This window comes from Equus asinus, chromosome X, assembly GCF_041296235.1.
Source record: "Equus asinus isolate D_3611 breed Donkey chromosome X, EquAss-T2T_v2, whole genome shotgun sequence".
NCBI classification, from domain to species: Eukaryota; Metazoa; Chordata; class Mammalia; order Perissodactyla; family Equidae; genus Equus; species Equus asinus.
The window spans coordinates 45,456,190-45,477,165 of record NC_091820.1 but is presented as its reverse complement, the minus strand read 5'-3'; the positions used below and the strand labels follow the sequence as shown (position 1 = coordinate 45,477,165).

General features: G+C 42.2%; 1 non-coding gene across 2 annotated transcripts in view; it reads left to right on the top strand.

The window, feature by feature from the left end:
• Positions 1-20,454, top strand: part of LOC106822610 (uncharacterized) — a 113,949-nt gene extending 93,495 nt beyond the window's left edge. The window contains exons 3-4 of one of the 2 annotated variants that reach the window (XR_006522405.2): positions 20,076-20,159; positions 20,250-20,454. This is a non-coding gene — a transcript (uncharacterized protein). The remainder of the gene's footprint in view (positions 1-20,075; positions 20,160-20,249) is intronic. The other variant, XR_006522406.2, reaches the window with a different exon arrangement.
• Positions 20,455-20,976: the final 522 nt, after the last annotated feature.

Here is a 20,976-nt window from a genome sequence, read left to right as displayed (position 1 = left end):
TGTTTCCAGTGTGTTTCCCAAACACCTACCCAGCCCATACCTGCAGGGTAACGTTGCCATGTTGCATTATGGTTGTTAGTGGTTGTTAGTATGACTGTCTTGTCTGCTACCCTCTGAGGCCATCAAAACAGGGATCAAGTCTTATTCATCCAAGTCTCTAGCACTGTACTTGATACATAGTAGATGGTGAGTAAATGTCTAATAAATGAGTGAAATGCTTTGGACTTGTAACAGTCTATCTTGGCATGGTATCTGGCATTAATAAAAGATCAGAGTGAGATCTTTAGTTTCCATCTTTTTTGTTCCCAGAGCTTGTCTGTGTTCTCTGGTATGTATTTGCTCTTCATTGGGCTGAATTTCTGTAAAATGTGGCTGAGTAGGCTGACTGGGGTCCCGGACATAATATGAAACAAAATTATCTGATGAGGATTTCAGTGTTATGAGAATTAAAAACCCTCAACCTACCACACCTTAGAATGGACATTTTCATTACCAAATGGAGAGATCTTGCCTGAAAATAAAGCCTAAACAGAGGAATTGGGGTTAAGGGAAGGAGAAAAAGGCATCTTTCAGATGACATCATCTGGGTCCTGCATCTAACCATACCTGAATAAAGTCAGTACACCTGCATGTGTCTCTTACATGAGCCAATATATTGGCTTTTCATTTAAGCCAGACTGAGTTAGGCTTCTGTCACTTGCCACCAAAAGATCATTGATTAACAAAATAAAGACCAAATAATTAGAGAACAATAAAAGCCAACATATATAGTGTTATAATGCATGTTACTAATTATAAATGCAATAGAAGTCCAGAGGCAAGAGCTGGGGAGAAGTTAATGGAGATAATAGGAGTTGGACAGGCATGATCACTGTTGTAATTATAAAGAAACATCAAGAAGGACTGTCTATCGGGGCTGGCCCCGTGGCCGAGTGGTTAAGTTCGCGCGCTCCGCTGCAGGCGGCCCAGTGTTTCGTTAGTTCGAATCCTGGGCGCGGACATGGCACTGCTCATCAAACCACGCTGAGGCAGCGTCCCACATGCCACAACTAGAAGAACCCACAACGAAGAATACACAACTATGTACCGGGGGGCTTTGGGGAGAAAAAGGAAAAAATAAAATCTTTAAAAAAATAAAAAAAAAAAAAAAAAGAAGGACTGTCTATGGCTGGTAAACTATAGTAGTATAGTATAGTATACAGTAGTCCCCCCTTTTCTGTGATTTCACTTTCCATGGTTCCGGTTACCCATGGTTAACTGCGGTCTGAAAATACAGTACAGTAAGACATGTAGAGAGAGAGACCACATTTACATAACTTTTATTACATTATGTTGTTATAATTGTTCTATTCTACTATTAGTTACTATTGTTAATCTCCTTACTGTGCTTAATTTATAAGTTAAACTTTATCATAGGTGTGTATGTATAGGAAAAAACATTGTATCTATAGGGTTTGGTACTCTCCACCATTTCAGGTATCCACTGGGGGTCTTGGAACGTTTCCCCCACGGATAAGGGAGGACTACTATAGTGTAGTATAGTATACAATCACAGAATATTAGATAAGAAGGGAAGAAGAGTGGGCCAAGTGCAGTGCTAGCCTTTATCCTCTGTGAAGGTGATTAAGAAGGCTGATAGAGGGGGAGAAAGTCAATGTGGTGCAAGATTGTTAGATTTGAACAGTTGTACAAGCCTACCCTCGCATCTGGGCCGAACATACTCTATTCTCTGGTCTAGAGCAGTGGTTCTCAACCTTGTCTGCATATTAGATACATTTGGGGAACTTAAAAAAATCCGGATACCATATATACAATGGGATATTGTTCAGCCATAAAAAAAGAAGGGAATCCTGCCATTTGCAACAACATGGATGGACCTTGAGGGTATTACGCTAAGTGAAATAAGTCAGGCACAGAAAGACAAATACTGCATGATCTCACTTATATGTGGAATTTTAAAAAGTCAAACTTGTAGAAACAGAGTAGATTGGTAGTTACCAGGGCCTGGGGTGTGGAGGAAATAAAGAGATATTAGTCACAAGGGTACAAATTTTCAGTTACAAGATGAATAAGTTCTGGAACAAAAAAGACCCCAAATAGCCAAAGCAATCCTGAGAAATAGGAAGAAAAGCTGGAGGCATCACACTCCCTGATTTCAAAGTATACTACAAAGCTATAGTAATCAAAACAGCATGGTACTGACAGAAAAACAGACACACAGATCAATGGAACAGAATTGAGAGCCCAGAAATAAACCCACACATCTATGGACAGCTAATTTTTGACAAAGGAGCGAAGAACATACAATGGAGAAAGGAAAGTCTCTTCAGTAAATGGTGTTGGGAAAACTGGACAGCCACATGCAAAAGAATGAAAATAGACCACTATCTTACACCATGCACAAAAATTAATTCAAAATAGATTAAAGACTTGAATGGAAGACCTGAAACCATGAAACTCTTAGAGGAAAACATAGGCAGTCAGCTCTTTGACATCAGTCTTAGCAGTATCCTTTTGGATATGTCTCCTCAGGCAAGGGAAACAAAAGAAAAAAAAAACAAATGGGACTATGTCAAACTAAACAGCTTCTGCATGACAAAAGAAACCATCAACAAAACAAAAAGACAACCTACCAATTGAGAGAAGATATTTGCAAATCATATATCTGATAAGGGGTTAATATCCAAAATATATAAAGAACTCATACAACTCAACAATCAAAAACAAACAGCTCAATTTAAAAATGGGCAGAGGATCTGAACACACATTTTTCCAAAGAAATGGAATGGTCATTTCTTGGTCAAACGGCACATGAAAAGATGTTCAGCATCACTAATTATTAGTGAAACACAAATCAAAACCAGAATGAAATATCACCTCACACCCACCAGAATGGCTGTTATTAACAAGACAAGAAATAACAAATGTTGGAGAGGATGTGGAGAAAAGGGAACCCTCGTACACTGCTGGTGGTAATGCATACTGGTGCAGCCACTATGGAAAACAGTATGGAGATTCCTCAAAAAATTAAAAATAGAATTACCATATGATCCAGCTATTCCACTTCTGGGTATTTATCCAAAGAACACGAAAACATTAATTTGAAAAGATACATGCAGCCCCATGTTCACTGCAGCATTATTCACAATAGCCAAGACTTGGAAAAGACTTCATTAAAAAAAGATGAAATTTTGCCATTTGCAACAACACGGATAGACCTTGAGTGTATCATGCTAAGCAAAATAAGTCAGACAGAGAAAGTCAAACAGTGTATGATTTCACTCGTATGTGGAAGATAAAACAACAACAATAAACAAATGCATAGACACAGAGAACACATTGGTGGTTATCAGAGGGGAAGAGGAGTGGAGAGAGGGTGAAAGGGGTAAAGGGGCTCACATATATGGTGACGGATGGCAACTAGACTTTGGTGGTGAATTCGGCGTAGTCTATACAAAAGTTGAAATATAACTATGTAGACTTGAAATTTATATAATGTTATAAGCCAATGTGACTTCAATAAAATAAAAAAGAAAATATTTTCATATTAAAAAAAGATAAGTTCTGGGGATCTAATGTACAGCATGGTGCTTGAAATTTGCTAAGGGAGTAGATCTTAAATGTTCTCACCACAAAAGTTTAAAAAGTTAACTATATGAGGTGATGGATGTGTTAACTAACCTTGATGTGGTAATCATTTCATAATATATACAAATATTAAATTATCACATTGTACCCCTTAAACTTACACAATGTTATTGTAAATTATATCTCAATAAAGCTGGGGGAAAAAAATCCAGAGACCCAGGCTACACCCAGACCAAGTAAATCAGAATTATTGGAGGTGACACCCAGGTATTGGTATGTTTAAAAACTCCCAGGTGATTCCAGTGCGCAACCGGGTTTGAGAACAAGCACTCTGGGGCAGTGCTTCTCAAACTTTAATGTGCATTTGAATCTTGTTTGTCTGGAGTGGGGTCCAGAATTTAGGGAGCTAAGTGTAGTTTAGGACTGTGGTAATGGTGGTGGGAACTTCCCAACTCATCCAACCAGATTTCCCAGAAGTAATCTGTGGACAGCTAAGGGTGGTGAAAGGTTGACGGACTACATGATAACACCAGTTCTGACGCAGGATATAGGGTGACCAATTGTCCTAGTTTGCCTACGTCTCGGGGTTTCCTGGGACATGGGGCTTTCAGTGCTAAAACAAGAAAGTCATAGGCAAATTGGGATAGTTAGTCACTCTACCTGTCCCTGACTCTCTGACCAGTGAAGTTCTGGCCACAGTTATGAAGTTTTTCCAACCAAATAGGCACCATTGGTAAAGTGGGAGCAAATGGGACCTCAGAGGATGCTCCTGGGAAAGGAGAAGGGAATTGCTGGACACGTAATCCTCCTTGAGGCCATCAGTAGATACAGGGGCAAGGGAAGGAAAAGAAGTGCTCTGGCTTTGCGTGGCTCACAGGCACCTATCCAGAAGTGAGGAGGCCTCAAGACAGAATAGTCTTTAGTTTAACACGGAGAAACTAGAAGCTTCTCGCTAATGTGGAGAATTCAAACTAGAGTGTACAGGAGAATTACCCAGGGAGCTCATTCAAAATGCAAACTAGGCCCCTCCCCTAAGAAATTCTAATTCAAAAGGTCGAAGGCCTTTTAACTAGTATCCCAGATGATTCCAGGCCAGACCACACTCTGAGAAACACTGAACTAAAGGGCCTGTCTGCCAGTAGTTTGGTCTGTTAAAGAAAGCTTTCCTGACCAAAGGATGGGCTGATCCAAAGAGACTCAGCAGATCTGGTAGGTGATGGTAAAGTCTCACAAAACAGCAGGTCCAGATGGTTTCAGGAGTGAATCCAGCAAATCTGTAAGGAACAGATAATTCTAATGCTTTCAGAGTTCCAGACCATAGACAAAGAAGGAAATACAATTCTGTTAAGCCAAGATAACATTGAAATCAAACCTGGCAAAAATAGCACACTAAATAAAACTGCAGACCAATCTCATCCATGAATGTCAATGTGAAAATATGAAATAAAATATTAGCAACAAAATCCAGCATCGTATTAAAAGAATAAATTGCTGCCACCAAATGGAGTTTATACTAAGAATGCAAGGGTGGTTCAGTGTGCAGGAATTTATTACTATGATACATGATATTAATAGAGCAAAAGAAAAAAATCACATGCCTATTTTGGTAAATGTAATAGCATTCAATAAAACTCAACATCTACTCTTAATGTTTTTTGAAAAATACCCATTATGAGCTGGATGTTATCTGATCTACCAAACCAGACACTTGGACACACATAGCAGTTTTCCATTATAAAACAGAAGTAAAATATATGAAACGAGGCCCAAGCATGTCAGGAAAGCAAGAGAAAACTGCACAAGCAGGTGGCTCAGACTCCCGTGGTACCTACTCTTACTGCTACCCTGCCTCTTGTTCAGTTATACCTGTGGCCTCATGGCCCCCATTCCCTGTTACCTGTTATCAGAGAAGGAAAAAGCCTTAGCCCTCTTCCCTAATGGGTCTGCTTGGTATGCTGGCACCAGTCAGAAATAGATGACTGCTACATTACAGCCCCATTTGGGAGTGGCCCTGAAAATGTTGATGGAGGAAAATCCTCCCAGAAGGCAGAACATTTGGTTGTTTGCTTTGTTGGGACTGAGATGCCCAGATGACTGGATCCACACTGCCTAATGGCAATGACAATTGGGTTATCCAATTAGTCAGGGACTTGGAGAGAACGAGACTAGAAAATTGGTAACAAGGACGTCTTGAGGGCAGGTGTGTGGATGGACCTCTGGGACTAAGCCCAAAATATGAAGGTATTCATATCCTTGTAAATGCCCGCCAGAGGGCATCTACTGCAGAGGACACTCTCCATAATTAGGTGGACCAGACAACCCATCCCTGGATGTCAGTCACCCTCTTCCTCCAGCTACCCTGGTGCTTCCTCAGTGATCTTGTGAACTCGGTGTCAGAGCATCCACAACACAGGCTTCCCTCACCAAGCCTACTACTGATGCCTGACCAGCCAACAGAGGCCAATTCTGAGTCTTTGATATGGCGCCATTCCCTGAGCGGTCCAGGCTTGTAGAAGAGATAGGAATGGGACTCGCAGTCTGGAGTCAGCCTGGCCCAGCTGAGCCCAGCCTCAATCAGCTGAACTACAACCAACCTACAGACCTGTGAGCAAGAAATAAAATGTTTGCTCTACTAAGCCACTGAGGTCATGGTGCTGGTTGTTATGCAGTAGAAACCTAATATAGTCCTTTTATTAATCCTCATTGAATTATCCTAATTTGATTGTGCCATCTGTTTCCTTTTGGAACCCTGACTGAATCGCTGTCTTTTTGCAGACGACTCAAGGATATATAGATCTCCAGTTCAGAACTCGCCTCTCAGTCCCAGACCCATATAGAGTCAGTGGTCTGCCCAGTATCTCCTCTTGGATATCACAAAGGCAGCTGAAACTCAACACTTACTGCTCTGTCACAAACCTGGTTCTCTTCAGTGATCTCTATCTCACTCAACAGTACCACCCATTGGAGAAACCTGCTAGCTCTCCTTGAGACCCACCTCCCTGTCACGCCTGTATTCAAACCAGCACCAAGTCATGTTGATTTAACCTCCTAAATGTCTCTTAAATCTGTGCCCTTCTCTTTACCACCACCACCAGCACCACCCTAGCCCAAGCCACCAATATCTCTCACCTAAAATAATCTCCCAGTTTGCCCTTCTCCAGTTGGTTCTCCATACAGCATTCAAAAATATCTGTTTGAAAATTCAATTTTGATCATGTCCATGCCTCAGTTGAAGCCCCCAGTGGCTTCCCATTGCTTTTAGGATAAAGACCAGAATATTTCACATAGGCCTCGAGGCTCCATGTGGTGTGGCCCTGGCTCCCCTGCTTTATCTCCTCCCTCTGCTCTCTTTATTTGCTATCAAAGGCCACATGGCCGCCTGTTTTGCTATGTACCATCTTACCCCCTGCTGTTCTCTCTCTGCCTGCAAAGTTCTTTCTCCCCTCTTTGCCTTAACACCTACTCGTGTTTCACATCTCAGCCCAAGCATCACCTCTTCAAGGAAGCCCTCTCTGACCTCCCTAAGTCTGGCTCATAGCATGGTGTATTTTACATTTGTGTGATTGCTTGGTTAATATTGGTCACCCCCTAAACACACACACACACACACACACACACACACACAAAACCCATCAACAAGTGATCTTCAAGAGGGCAGAGGCTATGTCTGGTTTTGTTCATCACTGTGTTCCCAAACCAAGCCTGGCACACTCTAGGCACTTGGCACCTATTTATTAAATTAATAATGTGGTAAATCAAGTGTTGAGCTGGGACGTCTCTGGAGTTCATGTCGTCTCTAACCCTCTGGGCTTCCTTTTCAGGTCCTGCCTGTAGGATAGAGGGGTGGTGGGGAAAGCAGCCAAGTGGGGTGAGTTAGCAGCCTCCACACAGTCAAAGCATTGGTTAGAACTCGAAGAAGCCCTTCTGCTACTTCAAAGATCCTGCTAAGAACAATGTGGCAGGCTCCAGCTCTCGCCTGGCCAGACAATTCTCAAGGAATGCTTGACACAGGCCAGAAAACCCAGTGCCAGAACTTCTGGGACAGAGCATTTTGCCAGGAGGTTCCCTGCCTTGTTGAGCCGAGCTGAAAGAGAGCGATGGCTCTAAATGCCACTGATTAATCATCAAGGGTGATGCTCAGCCATTCCAGCACTCTGCTTCTTGTCAAGTCTTCACCCTCCTGCCCCTTCTAGAAAGACTTCAAGTCACTGCTGTCTTAAAACCTTCTCAGATGGTTGGCTTGGCTGTTGCCCAAATATCTCTTGTCCCACACTGAGGTGTTGGGGAAGGAGGGACGGATAAGCTACTTTTCTAGCTCTTGCACTGTATGCTTCTGTTATTCTAAATTCTGAGGATTCCTTCCCCTTTTAAAGAGTGAACTAATTCCATTTTAACAGCATGACTTAGACTCCATCCAGGGGAAAGAGGTAGGGAATTCCAGGTACATGAGTCATCTTGCCTCCAGGGGTGGAGGCAGTTCTTCAGTCCGTATGCCACAGCAAGGACAAACTCTCTCTCAAGGTCAGGTAATGTTCTGAATCCATGCTCACCAGGCAGCCCACCACTTCCAACAGAGCTTCTCCCAAGGCCCAGGAAGGAGGGCTTGGCTGAGGGACCTGGACAATTTGGCCCTTAGAAAGGGGTGTTGCTCTGGTTGTGAATTAAGAATCCAACATCCTGTGTAAGGCAGGAAAGAGGAGTGAGTGCATGGCTGGGTCCTGAGTTTGGCTCGTAGGAAAGGTGTGTCTATTCATAAGATGGAATACTATACAGCAGTTAAAATGGATGACCCAGAGCCACACTATCAACAGGGACTAATTTTTTTTTATTAAGGTTATAAAAGTTAACATCCTTGTGAAATTACAGTTGTACATTATTATTAGTCATGTTGTAGATACACCACTTCACCCCTAGTGCCCTCCCCCCACCCCCCTTTCCCCTGGCAACCACCGATCAGTTCTCTTTGTCCATATGTTAACTACCACCTATGAGTGGAGTCATACAGAGTTCGTCTTTCTCTGTCTGGCTTATTTCACTCAACATAATACTCTCAAGGTCTATCCATGTTGTTGTGAATGGGACAACTTTGTCCTTTTTTATGGCTGAGTAGTATTCCATTGTATATATATACCACAACTTCTTTATCCAATCATCAGTTGCTGGGCACTTAGGTTGGTTCCATGACTTGGCTATTGTGAATAATGCTGCAATGAAGATAGGGGTGCATGGAGCTTCTGAAATTGCTGATCAGGTTCTTAGGATATATACCCAGTAGTGGGATGGCTGGGTCATAAGGTATTTCTAAACAGGGACTAATTTTTAAAACATAATGTTGGAGGGAAAAAGCAATTTGCAGAAGGCTACATAGAGTATGCTACCATTTATAAAATGTTAAAATATGCAAAAATATTATAAATCATTTATTTTAGATATATATATCCTTAAAGATTTATAATAGGATATAACTTATATAGGGTTTATAATATGTATATATGTGAAATATATGTTATAAAAATACACATGGAAATGATAACATCAAATTTGTGGTTGTCTCGGGGGCAGAGAGAATGAGAGAAGGGGTACACAGAGGGCTCCAACTATATCTGAAATGTTCTAGACATTAAGCTGGGCGTTTGTTATATTGTTCTGTATACCTTTTGTATATCTGAAATATTCCATGATGATTTTTTTTAAAGCAGAAAGAAAGGTTTCAGGGGGCTCGAGTATAAAGTTAAAACATTGACTTGCATGCTGATTGGGACAGTCCCTCAATTATGACCGCCCAAGTTACCAGTGTTCCATGAGCAAAATCACCCCTGCGTCCAGGGACTTTCCTCTCGACTGCAGCTGAAGCTATAAATACTCCCACCTCTGCCCTGCATCACTGCTGGGCCCGCCCCCGCTCCTTTTCCCTTCTTCTTTCTGTCACTGCTGGGAAGCCCCTGCTTCTGCTCACAGCCTTCTGGACATCTTCCAACCCCTCTTCCTGCCTTGAGCGCAGCAGTCCCCCAAGCTGGAGGAACTCCCACTCTGACTGCCCAGTGGAGCAGGGAGGAGAGAAGGCAAGCTGCGTTTCTGTTCTCCGAACTGGGAACTCAGCGGCTTTTCATTGGGAAATAACGCTCTACCCAAGAACTGATTTGCTGATCATCATTAACACTGGAGTCCCACTTTGTTATGGTTGACATGGGCTCTGGCGGCCTGCTTGGGAGTGAAAGTCATTCATAACAAACTGAGGAAAATTTGTTCTGAATTCTAAGACAGATTTTCCAACACACGTTTGGAACCTTACCAATTTTTAAGTTGTCAGTTCCCTATAAAGCCCTAAGGAGCCAAGCTATGTTTTCCTTGGCTAAAGGGAATGAATCCAAGGAACCAAGGTTGCTGATGGGTGAAGTAAGATAGGGAACTTCAGGGGAACTCCAAAAGAATTTCCTGGGAAACGAAATTACATCATGGCTCACCTGCCCAGTTGCCTGAGTTCTTTGGAGTGTCCATGCTTCTATTGAAAAAGCCTTTTTCTCTTTGCAGCCCCACATTTTAAATATGAACAGTATAATAACAAGCTCCAGTGAGAAGATCTGATAATCTGCCACACAATGTGATTTCTAATTGCTTGAATAATACTGCACAATGGAATAATTTCCTACCCAGTAAAAATGATTTCTCTGCCTGAGTGATAATATCCTGTTGAAATATAATGCCATTCCAGACAGTGACTACATGATGTCTGGAGTCTTTTTTTTTTTTTTTTAATATAACCTTTAAATGCTAGGCATTAGGAGGAAGGCAGTAGCAAATGATAAAACATGTTCCAAGATGAAGAGAAGAAGTCTTTGGGTCTATGTTGGAATCTTCTAATTACCCAATGTCCTTGGATAAAATAGTGAGTCAATAAATTTACAATGCACAGACAGTCTTTGCTCTGTTCCTTTGGAGAAGATCAGTTGTGTGACAAGAATGGAAATGGATTTTTCCGTAAAGCTGGTGTGTAATATAACATCTTATTTGGACAGGCACGCACACCATGTTGTTAATTTTAATGCACCAATTTAACTCTCATTATGTGCATCACTGGACTCATAAAAGTAGATTTTTCTTTAGAAAATGAAATTGCAAGACATTTGTTGTCCAGTGACCTATGTGCCCATAGGTCCCTGTGTGCAGAGTTTTAGGTGCTTTCTAGGAATATGGAAGGAAGGGAAGACATGGTCCTTGTTCTCAAGAAATTTAGAACACAGGCAATTCTTAGAAATTCAGAGCAGAAAGGAGCCATACATCAAAGAGACAGGAAAAGCGAGGCCTAGAAAAGGGAAATGACCTTACCAAGGTTACACAGTCACGGAATGGAACGTTCAGATGACAACCAAGTGTCCAGAACTGGAGCCCAAATGGTAGCCTCTCCAGCACAAGCCCTTCACAAGACCCGTGTTGAGACAGGACTGACCCTGTGCTAGAGTGGAAAGTTTCTGTCAGCCGGGCCACGTGCCTGCGCACGTGGCTTCCTCCATGAGGCTCATGGGAGACTCCTTTGCTGGGTCCCTCTGACTGCAGCTCTTATAATGCAGACCATACAGTTTCTCCAACTGCCACCCCCGTTTTGGCCCCTGGCTTTGGGACTGAGGTGAGAGGGTGGGGGCAGGGGCGCTGTACCTAGGCTGTCATTGCTGGGTCCACATTCTCTCCAAGAAGTCTTCTTGGGTAAGACTTTGAACTGCTCCAGATTTGACAAATACCACCCCTGTGACCCTGAAATCCCACTCCTGGGTCTGTCCGCCAGAGAAATCTGTACATGTGTTTACCAAATGAAATGTGCTAGAATGTCCATAGCTATTCATAATAGCCCCAAATTGGAAACTACTAAAATGACTATCAACTCTAGAATGGATGAATAAATTGTGGAATGTTTACGCAATGGGATACTATACAGCAGTGAGAATAAACTATCCACAGCTACATATATGTGTGTGTGTGTGTGTGTGTGTGTGTGTAATGATGAACCTCATAAATAGAACGTTGAGCAAATGAAGCCAGGTACTAAAGGGTACCTACTGTATGAGTCCATTTATATAAAGAACAAAAAGAGGCAAAACTAATCTATGCTATCAGAGGTCAGGATAGTGGTTACCCTTAGGGAGTAGCAGTGACTGAAAGGGGGTACAGTGGTCTTATGGGATGCTGGTAATTAATGTTTTGGTTTCAGGAGGATGTTCAGTTTGTGAAAATCCATCAAACTGTAAACCTTCTTTGTGCACATTTTAATATGTATCATATATTTCCAAAAAGGTTAACACAAGAAGGCTCCAGCCTGACTCTTTGCCCCCAGGGCTCGCATATCCAGGAGTGCTGGCTAATTCCAGTGCAGCCCCTCTCTCCCACTGCCACAGGCTGTCTTAACTCAGGCTCCAGTCCTGCCTCCCCAACCACAGGGAACACACAGCAACCTCTTTAAGGGGTCTCCTTAATGATCTGGTGAGGTGACCTGCTCTGCCTGAGGTCACACAAGTACGACTACATGAGAACACTGGGACCCCAGGCCAGGTGTTCTGACTCCAGATTTATTCTCTTTCCCCTCCATCAAGGGAAGGCCAAGGTGGGAATGTATCAAGCGGAGAGAGGATACTGGGACACTTCTGCCTGCTTCTCTGGGAAGTGAGCTTTGAAGAGGCAGGCTTGGGTTTGAGTGGCAAATCTACAACTTGATTTGGAGTTAGGTTATTTCGTCTCTCTGGACCTTGGATGATAATATCTACTTCCGATGGTTCTTGTGAAAATCAAATAAAATAGCCATGTGAAATACCTAGCACAAGGATTTTAAAGGGTACTGGTTTCCTTCCCCCTTTGTACAAAGTCCACTGGTCTAAGGAAGAGTAGGTGGGGAGGGACAAGAGCGTTAACGAAAGAGGAAGATCTGCATAGCTGCTACGGATTGTGGTGGCGTATTGGGCAGAGTGAGACTACAAAATATGGCCCCTCATCAAGTCGGGGCAGAACTTATTCCTCCATAACACTGTTTAGTCTGTTTAGTATTTGGAATGAACAGTTTAACCCAAACTGCAAAACTAGGCTACCGTCCAAGTTCTAGGACTCAGTAGCCAGGTGTCTGGAGTAAGGAAGGTAGGTAAATTGAAAGAACTTAAAACTGCAGATAAGACTTTCCATGTCAGAAGTTGGAAATTATTCTGTGAAGAAATCAGGAAAACTAGCCAAGGGGTTCTCCCTACCTTTACCTCTTTTTAAGCATTTCCAGCACTGTTTTGTATTTGCAGTAGTTAAGAATTACCAAGTATAACAGACACTGTTGGCTACCTAACTAAATCCATTTCTCCTTCTAGAATCACCTTCTGTGGCCATGTGTTCAGGGAAAGTATTCCCCCCACTCCCAGACAATTAGTGATTTCATTCCTTTTGTCCGTGGTGGGTTTAGGCGGGTGTATATGATCCAAACTTGGCCATTGAAATCTAAGGGGAAGTCTGCTGGGGGGAATTTTGGGAAAGTTTTGCTCATTCTTCGAAAGGAACACAAAACAGGAAACATCTCCCCTTTTTTTGCTCCTCTTCCCAATGGGAATGCTCCTCTGCCCTATTTTTTGAGGATGTGATGCCTGAAACTGCTGCAGCCATCTTGTGATCATGAGGCACAAATGTGAGGATAAAACCCAACATACTAAAGATAGGGAAACAGTAAGAAAAGAACCCCTGAGTCCTTGATAGTGTTCTACCACTGAATTAGACAACTCTGGAACCACCAACCTCCAGATATATTATATGAGTTAATAAATGCCATTATTTGTAAGCCAATTTTAGCCAAGTGTTCTCTCTTTGCAACCAAAACCATTCTCACCAAAACAGCAAATATTTTAGTACCATATTGTTTTTTATAACATTATTAATATTCATTTATTAGATAATTTAGCCTAACAGATACCAATCAGAAGAGAGAGAACACAGGGTTCTAGTGCATAAAAAGACAAATGAGGTATTAGAGTGACTGGATGACCAAAAAAGGGTAGAAAGATGGAGGGCATTCCCTTCGCCAGATTGGAGATGGAGTTAAAAGAAAGCTCTAAGTATGCTGCAGCAAAGTATGCTACAGCACAGTAAGCTCTGTGCAACACATTTCCCCTCACACACCGAGGTGAATGTTCATTTTATGGATTAGACTTTCTCCACAGAAGCAGTTATACTCTGTCTATGTGCAACCTCAAACAAGAAGGAAAAACCCCTAACCATTAAGGAACAATCAACAGCTTTCTTGTATTTAGTAGTACTGAAATTATCTGTTTGGTGCTCTTTTTCATTTCTTTTTCTCTTTAATGGGCCAGATAACTAGGGATGAATAGTTTTTAAAGAAGTTTAGATTCATTGGATGATCACTCTGTGCCAGACAGTGTGCTAAGGGCTCTATAAATACTGTCTACTTTAATTCTTCCAGCAACTGTGGCAGATACTGTTAGTTGTCTATGGAATATCCGTTTTGCCCTTCTGCCTTGCCCCTCTCGCGATGCTTGGGCTGGACAGCAGCTCCCCTCCCTCCCTCTGGGCAGAGGAGGGGATACTCAGAGCATGGTAGTAGCCCTCTCCAAAGAATTCTCTGATAGATCCTCCTTCCTCACGTGGCTCTGGTTGTGTTCCGGGTGATAATGTGACATCACCTTTCCAGACTTCTTTGTTTGGGGAAGCCTATGACAGAGTCTTGGACAATGAGAAGTAAGCAAAGTTGCTGCTTGGGCCATTCCGGAAAGCTTGTGTCTTTTTTTAAACATTGCAAAGGAGCACCAAAATATGTATGTAAAGGTTGTATTTGCCTCCTAGTAATGTTCATAGAGAGGGTATGCACTACATAGATCTGGGCTTATAAGAGAAAATTGGACTGTTTGGAACTCCGTTACCCAATTTTTATGGGCATAAATGTAGGCAGACTTATATATGCAAAATTTCCAGTATTTCGGACATAATTTTAAATTCTAACAATAAATAGGTAAAATAAAATTCTACCCACAAGTGACTTAATATTGGTCAAACAGTGCCTCTGCTCTTCTGTATTTATACCCCACAGCCAAGACACACAAGGCCAGGAGTAGTTTGTGAGCGAGTTGCTCACAAACATTCCATTTTATAATGTGGACACTTTACAGTAACTAACCTGAGGGCAAGGTCACTTTGGAACTAGTGCCAGGGAGCTGAGATGCCATTTTAGTTATCGTAAATGTAAACTTCTTTAATGAAGCACAACATGCTCTCATTTTTTTCATACACTTTTCCCTAGATTTTAGTTCTTTTTATTTCATCATAAATAGATTTTAATCGTGATTTAAACACATGAGGGCCTGGTTTCACTTTTTTTAAAACTTCATCATTTATTTACTTAAATTGAGATATAACAGACATATAACATTGTATTACTTTCAAGTGTACAAGGAAAGCTTTTTAAAGCAGGGTGGGCAACTCAGCCCTGGTGGCCTCATGGTTAAGATTCAGCCTGGCCTGGGTTCGTTTCCTGGTCAGGGGACCACACTACCCATCTGTCGGTTGTCATACTGTGGCTGCTGCGTGTTGCTGTGATGCTGAAAGCGATGCCACCGGTATTTCAAATGCCAGCAGGGTCACCTATGGTGGACAGGTTTCAGCAGAGCTTCCAGACTAAGACAGACTAGGAAGAAAGACCTGGCCACCCACTTCTGAAAAAATTGGCCATGAAAACCCTCTGAACAGCAGTGGAGCATTGTCTGATAGAGCGCTGGAAGGGGAGAGGATGGCACAAAAAGACCGGACAGGGTTCCGCTCTGCTGGACACAGGGTTTTCCGGAGTCAGAATCCACTCTAGGGAACTAATAACAACGACTCAGCTAGCTTGCCTCTTGGGCTTTTTGCCCTTTGTCCTTTGCCATTCTTCCTGGACTATGGATGTGTTACTTGGTGGTCAAGCAGCCATCTAAGCAGTGTAAAGACAGAAGCCAAGCATGATGGTGCTTGAAGCTAGGAGGAGCCTGGCTGCCCTTGGCACTATGGAGATATTGTACTAAGCCTGGACTGCTTTCCCCCGAACTTCTTCATTATGGGAGAAAAATAGGCTCCTCATTAAACCTCTGTGGTCAAGTTTCTATTCTGTGCAGCTGGATACGTGCTAAGTGACATAGTTGTACACTGACGTTTATCTTTTCAAAAATTGTGAAATTTATCATGCATAGAACGATTGAAACTCATAAATAGGATTTAGAAATAGAGTAAAAGAAGTTCCCCAGCCGCCTCCGCCCGGATCCTGCTCCACTCTCCTCCCCCAGAGGAGAGAATCATCCTTCCTGACTTATTGTGGCAACATTTTTCCAAAATCGTTGTTATTCCCTTTAAAAATTAGTCTCCTGTTCTTATTTGTTAAAAATAAATTCCATTATGAGAATAAACAAGATTTTTACAAAAGCAAAACTCTACAGGGATGAAGAGGTTGGGAGCTAAAATAACACCACAATTTTAGAAGCAAGAAAGCAGATGGACAAGTAGTTATTGACCCAGCAGCCCAGGAGAGGCTGACGCTTAAGTTTCCAAGGGGGTTCGGGAGACCGAGAAGCAAGCTAATCTCTGGTGTGAGACTCAGAAAGACTCAGGATTTGGAGCCAACCCATACCTCTGAAAGGGGGGTGTAAGTGGGGCTGGAAAAAAAGAAGTTCCATCAAAAGTGGGTGTATCAGTCAGCATCTAATCAGGAGACAGAAACCACACCAATTATTTGAACAGAAGAAAGTTAATTGTTAACTAGGCATAAAGTTGTTAACTGGGTAACTGAAAGGGTAAAAGGAGAACTCTAAGGTATCATGGACACCGTAACTACAGGAACAGCCACAATACTCAGGGCTGGGGAAAAAAGGAAAAAGGATGGAATTAGCAGAACCTAGAAGCTTGGAGGAGGGGCCCATGGGGCTGCGACCCAGACCTCTGAGAAGAGCTTGCCGCTCAGCTGGTGCTGGTGTCTCTGGCGTGGGGCATGATGAGGCTGGTTCTGCGAGTAGCAGAAACACTGCAAACCGACCTCAACTGTTGCTGCAGGAAGGAACTGCTGCTGGGGTGAGGAAGCATTGCTGGGTGCTGCTTGCAGCAGTGGGAAGACAACAGGAAGCAGCTTGTCCCTTCTTTGCCCAGCCTTCCAGTTTCCCTCTGATGCCCTCTATGGACAGAGCCTAACAAGGAACAGCTGGCAAAATTACAGTGGTTTGCAGAGTCCCAACCCCAGTGTCACAAAGCTGAGGACAGATGGGTTGGGCTTAGAGCTGGGAGACAATAACGTAACTGGCAGTGCTGGTATCAGAAGCAAGTCTATGCCCAGATCTCCAACCTGAGCAAGGCAACTGCTGCTCCCTCCACTCCAGCTGAATACTGAAGTATATTCTCTGGAGGGTAGGCAGTCTCTGGGCTGGGGGACAGTAAGCATGTTGAGAGTGGGATCCTATCCTGAAAACAGGGATTAAGCGAAGGCTTACTAAACATCAGGACCTCAGCCCTCTTCTCCCAAATGCCCTCCACTGAAAGCCAGATATATATTCTCCAGGCAGGGGATTGGAAGTTGCTTCGCTGTGAACCTGACAGCCAAGACAAAAGACCTAAATATCCTGACATCAATATAATAGACTAGTTAGGTTACAGTGAAGTCTATACCAATAACCCCCACCAAGCTCTCTTCCAATCAGGTTTTTAGGTTATAATCTTAAATGTGAGCAGATAGTCTAGCGCTACCAGACATTTCAGGAAACTCTCTAAGGTGGAAGACAGAGGCCAAAACATTGAGAAAAGAAGAACTTGGAGGAAACAGAGACTATGCTGAGATACCATCTTTGATATTTAACATTTTCTGAGAATAAGAGAAGATATTGCAACGAAATAAAAACATTTAGAGAATAGGAAAGAACTCTTAGCAATTAAAAATAGGATAGCAGAAATAAAAAACTCAGTAGGAGGATTGGAAACTAAAGTTGAGGAAATCTCCCAGAATGTGGAGCAAAAAGACAAAGGAATGTTGAGGCCAGACCCATGCCCTAGTGGTTAAGTTTGGCATGTTCCACATCCATGGCCCAGGTTCAGTTCCTGGGCGCAGATCTACACCACTTGTCAGTGGCCATGCTGTGGCAGCGACCCACATACAAAATAGAGGTAGATTGGCACAGATGTTAGCTCAGGGTGACTCTTCCTCCCCCCCCCCAAAAAAAAAAAAGACAAAGAAATGGAAAATAGGAGATAAAAGATAATAAAATCATTGGGTCAGTCAAGAAGTCCAACGTATGAATAATATGAGTTCCAGAGTGAGAACACATGGAAAGTGGAAGGATAGAAATCATCAGAGAAATAATTCAAGAAAGTTTCTCTGACTTGAAGGATATCAGTTTCCAGATTGAAAGGGCTCACTGTGTATCCAGAACAAAGGCTGAGAAAAACACAACTATACCAAGGCACATAATCATGAAATTTTAGAACACGGAAAAGATCCTATGAGCTGTAGAGGAAAAGAAATTAGTTACACCAGGCTAGGGCCAACCTCAGGAATCTTTGTTGGAGACCTCAATCTGCCACCCAAGTACTCTAGCAATAATTATATGCAACTATAATCAATACCTATCACTTATTAAGCTCCAAAGACTTTACATGTGTCATCTCTCTTAATTTTAAAACATCCAACAAACCAAATAATCCTATCCCATCTTACAGATGAGGAAATTGGAGCTCTAGGAGGTAAATGACTTGAATAAATTCATACAGCTATTAAGAGTTAATAGCTAATATATATTTAATGCTTACCATGTGCCAGGCTACATGCTGTAACAGACTCCCTTGGTTGTCTAGCCAACAGCCATCCATCCCTTACCTGATAACAGAATCCTAACTTTGTTCAGATATCTTATCTCCAGCATGATGGTCCAAGCCAATCAGAGTGATCCTATTCCCCTTTGTCAGTATTAAATTAAAGGCAGACTTGTGACCCAGCTCTGGCCAAAGATGTGGGAAGGGAAGGCGGTGAGGAATTTTTGGGAAAGGCTTTCTTACTTTTAAAAAGACACGAAAGAGATGACTCTCTTCTGCTGCTACATGTTGTAGTGTCTGGATGTGATGTCTAGTCCTATGGCAGCCATCTTATGACCATGAGGGTAGACACTGTAGGAAAGTCTGCAAGCCGAGGTTGGAAGAGCATAAAGCTAGAAAGAACCTGGGTCGTTGATGAACTAACCAATTCTGAAGCTTCCCTACTTTTGGACTTCTTGTTAGATGAAATAATAAATTTTATTTATTACTTTAGAAAAAAGTGAGTTACATAGGATCCTATATCAGAATGGGTCTGGACTTCTCAATAGCAACACTTGGAACCTAGAAGATAATGGAGCAATGCCTTCAAAATGCCAAGGAAAATGAATTCCAACCTAGAATTCTCTACCTGCAAAACAATCAATTAGTGTGAGGATAGATTAAAGACATTTTCAGATATGCAAAGTCTCAAAAAATTTGCCTCTCATGCACCCACTTCTCAGAAGCTACCGGAACTGCTTCATCAAAATGAGAGATAAAACCAAGAAACAGAAAGATATGGAAACCAGGAAACAAGGGATGTAACTCAAGAGAGAGGTGAGAGGAGCTCCCAGGATGACAGTGAAGGGAAACTCCAAGACAACAGCTGAGCCCCAGGAGTAGAGAGTGACCAATGTAGATTGGAGCAGGTTAGGTATCTCCAGGAAGGAGTTCTTCAAGGAGATGAGATTGATGGAATACTTGATGAATTTGAACATATTGAAGGGAGATTTAGACAATAAAGGAAGATTTGGGGGATGAATTCATTATGAGTATATAGGAAATGACACAAATGAGAAAACCAGACAACTATTAATTCCAAGAAAAATGAATGAGTGAGGAAAAGGAATTATGGGGTACTACATAGCTTAGCCAGGAATTACGTTTATGTAATCATAATATTGTAAAGAATGAATATTGGTTTAGCCAAATTATGATCTCTCTATATTGGGAGGTTTGGGGAATGGAAAGTGTCACTGAATGTGGTAAGCAAGAAGGGGGGAATTAGTGAAAGAGCAAAAATCTTTGTTTTTCAAATTGAGACATCAATAGATAATGCCTACACTGCACAAGGCAAGAGTTATCACTATAAGCGTGTTATGTAGTGATATGAAGGGAAATAGCAAAAGAAACAGTTAAGAGAGAAGCAAATGGTTGCCTTCGGAGGGTGGAAAATGGCGGCACTGCGGCGCAGAGGACAGTTCTTGTCTTCAGTCTTAGCCTTGTAGAACTGATTGACTGTTTAGGAGTTTGAGTAAGTTTAGTAAAAATAAAAAGTAAATTTAAAACAGGAAACCAAAGAAAAATTTTAAGAAAAAGGAGCCAGTTATTAACTCCAAGGCAAATAAGAGTTACTCAAGAAAGGAAAAAAAAACACGAAATGTGCTCAGCTGTAAGTACTAGTTACATAATGTGCCGTCCATGTTCTCTTTGCCTTCCAGATCCATCCCCACTTCTCCACCTGCTCTGTGCCCAGAGACCTCTATGGACTCCACCAACAGGCTCCTGAGCCTTCTGGCTTCCAGGTGGGTTCTGCCCCTGGGGAGCCCCAGCAGGAGCTCAGAGGGAGGGAGGAGGACAGGGTGGGGGTATGTAGTTCCTGGCTCTGTTCCTAGCGTGGTCATCTCCGGCTGGCTGCATGCCTTGACAACGGTTACAGCTGCTACCAAGTGCGCTCTCTGCATACAGCTCTCAGTCTCCGGGTTCTTTGGAAGCCTGACGGAGCCCCCACAGTTTCGCCAGCCCTATCTCTAATGGTTTCCCTAAACCCTGCCCACACTTTCACAAATGGTCCCTTATTAAACTCGTCTCAAATTACCCAATTTGAGTGTGCCATCTGTTTCTTGCTGGGACCCTGACTGATACACACAACTGTGAGAATATAAACAGTGAATGTTGACTTAATCAAAAACTCCTGATATATTGGGAGGTGAGGAGGGGAAATATGTGAACATTTGAAGAAGGTGCATGGAAGGGGGCTAAGTCCTCATTTTCTGTAAGAAGGAAATAGGTTATATCTAAAAGCAAAAAATTCAGAAAGAGGAGTACATTCATATTATTTAGAAATATGAAAGTAAATCTCAGAAGAAATAGCAAAACAGACTGGAGGAAATGACAATCTTTCTGATTTATTATTTGGATATTAGAGGAATAGCTTCTAAAATTGTATTTTGACTGTGGTTTGAGACCCATTAGTAGATTTTGAAATGGAATTTGTGAGTATTAATCAATTCTTTTATTAATTAAAACAGAGTAGAAGTTATCAGCATTTATCTCACGTAGTGAGGGTAAATATGGTTTTGTTAAACTGTTTAGTTCTGTATTTGTGTGTGTGTGATGTAA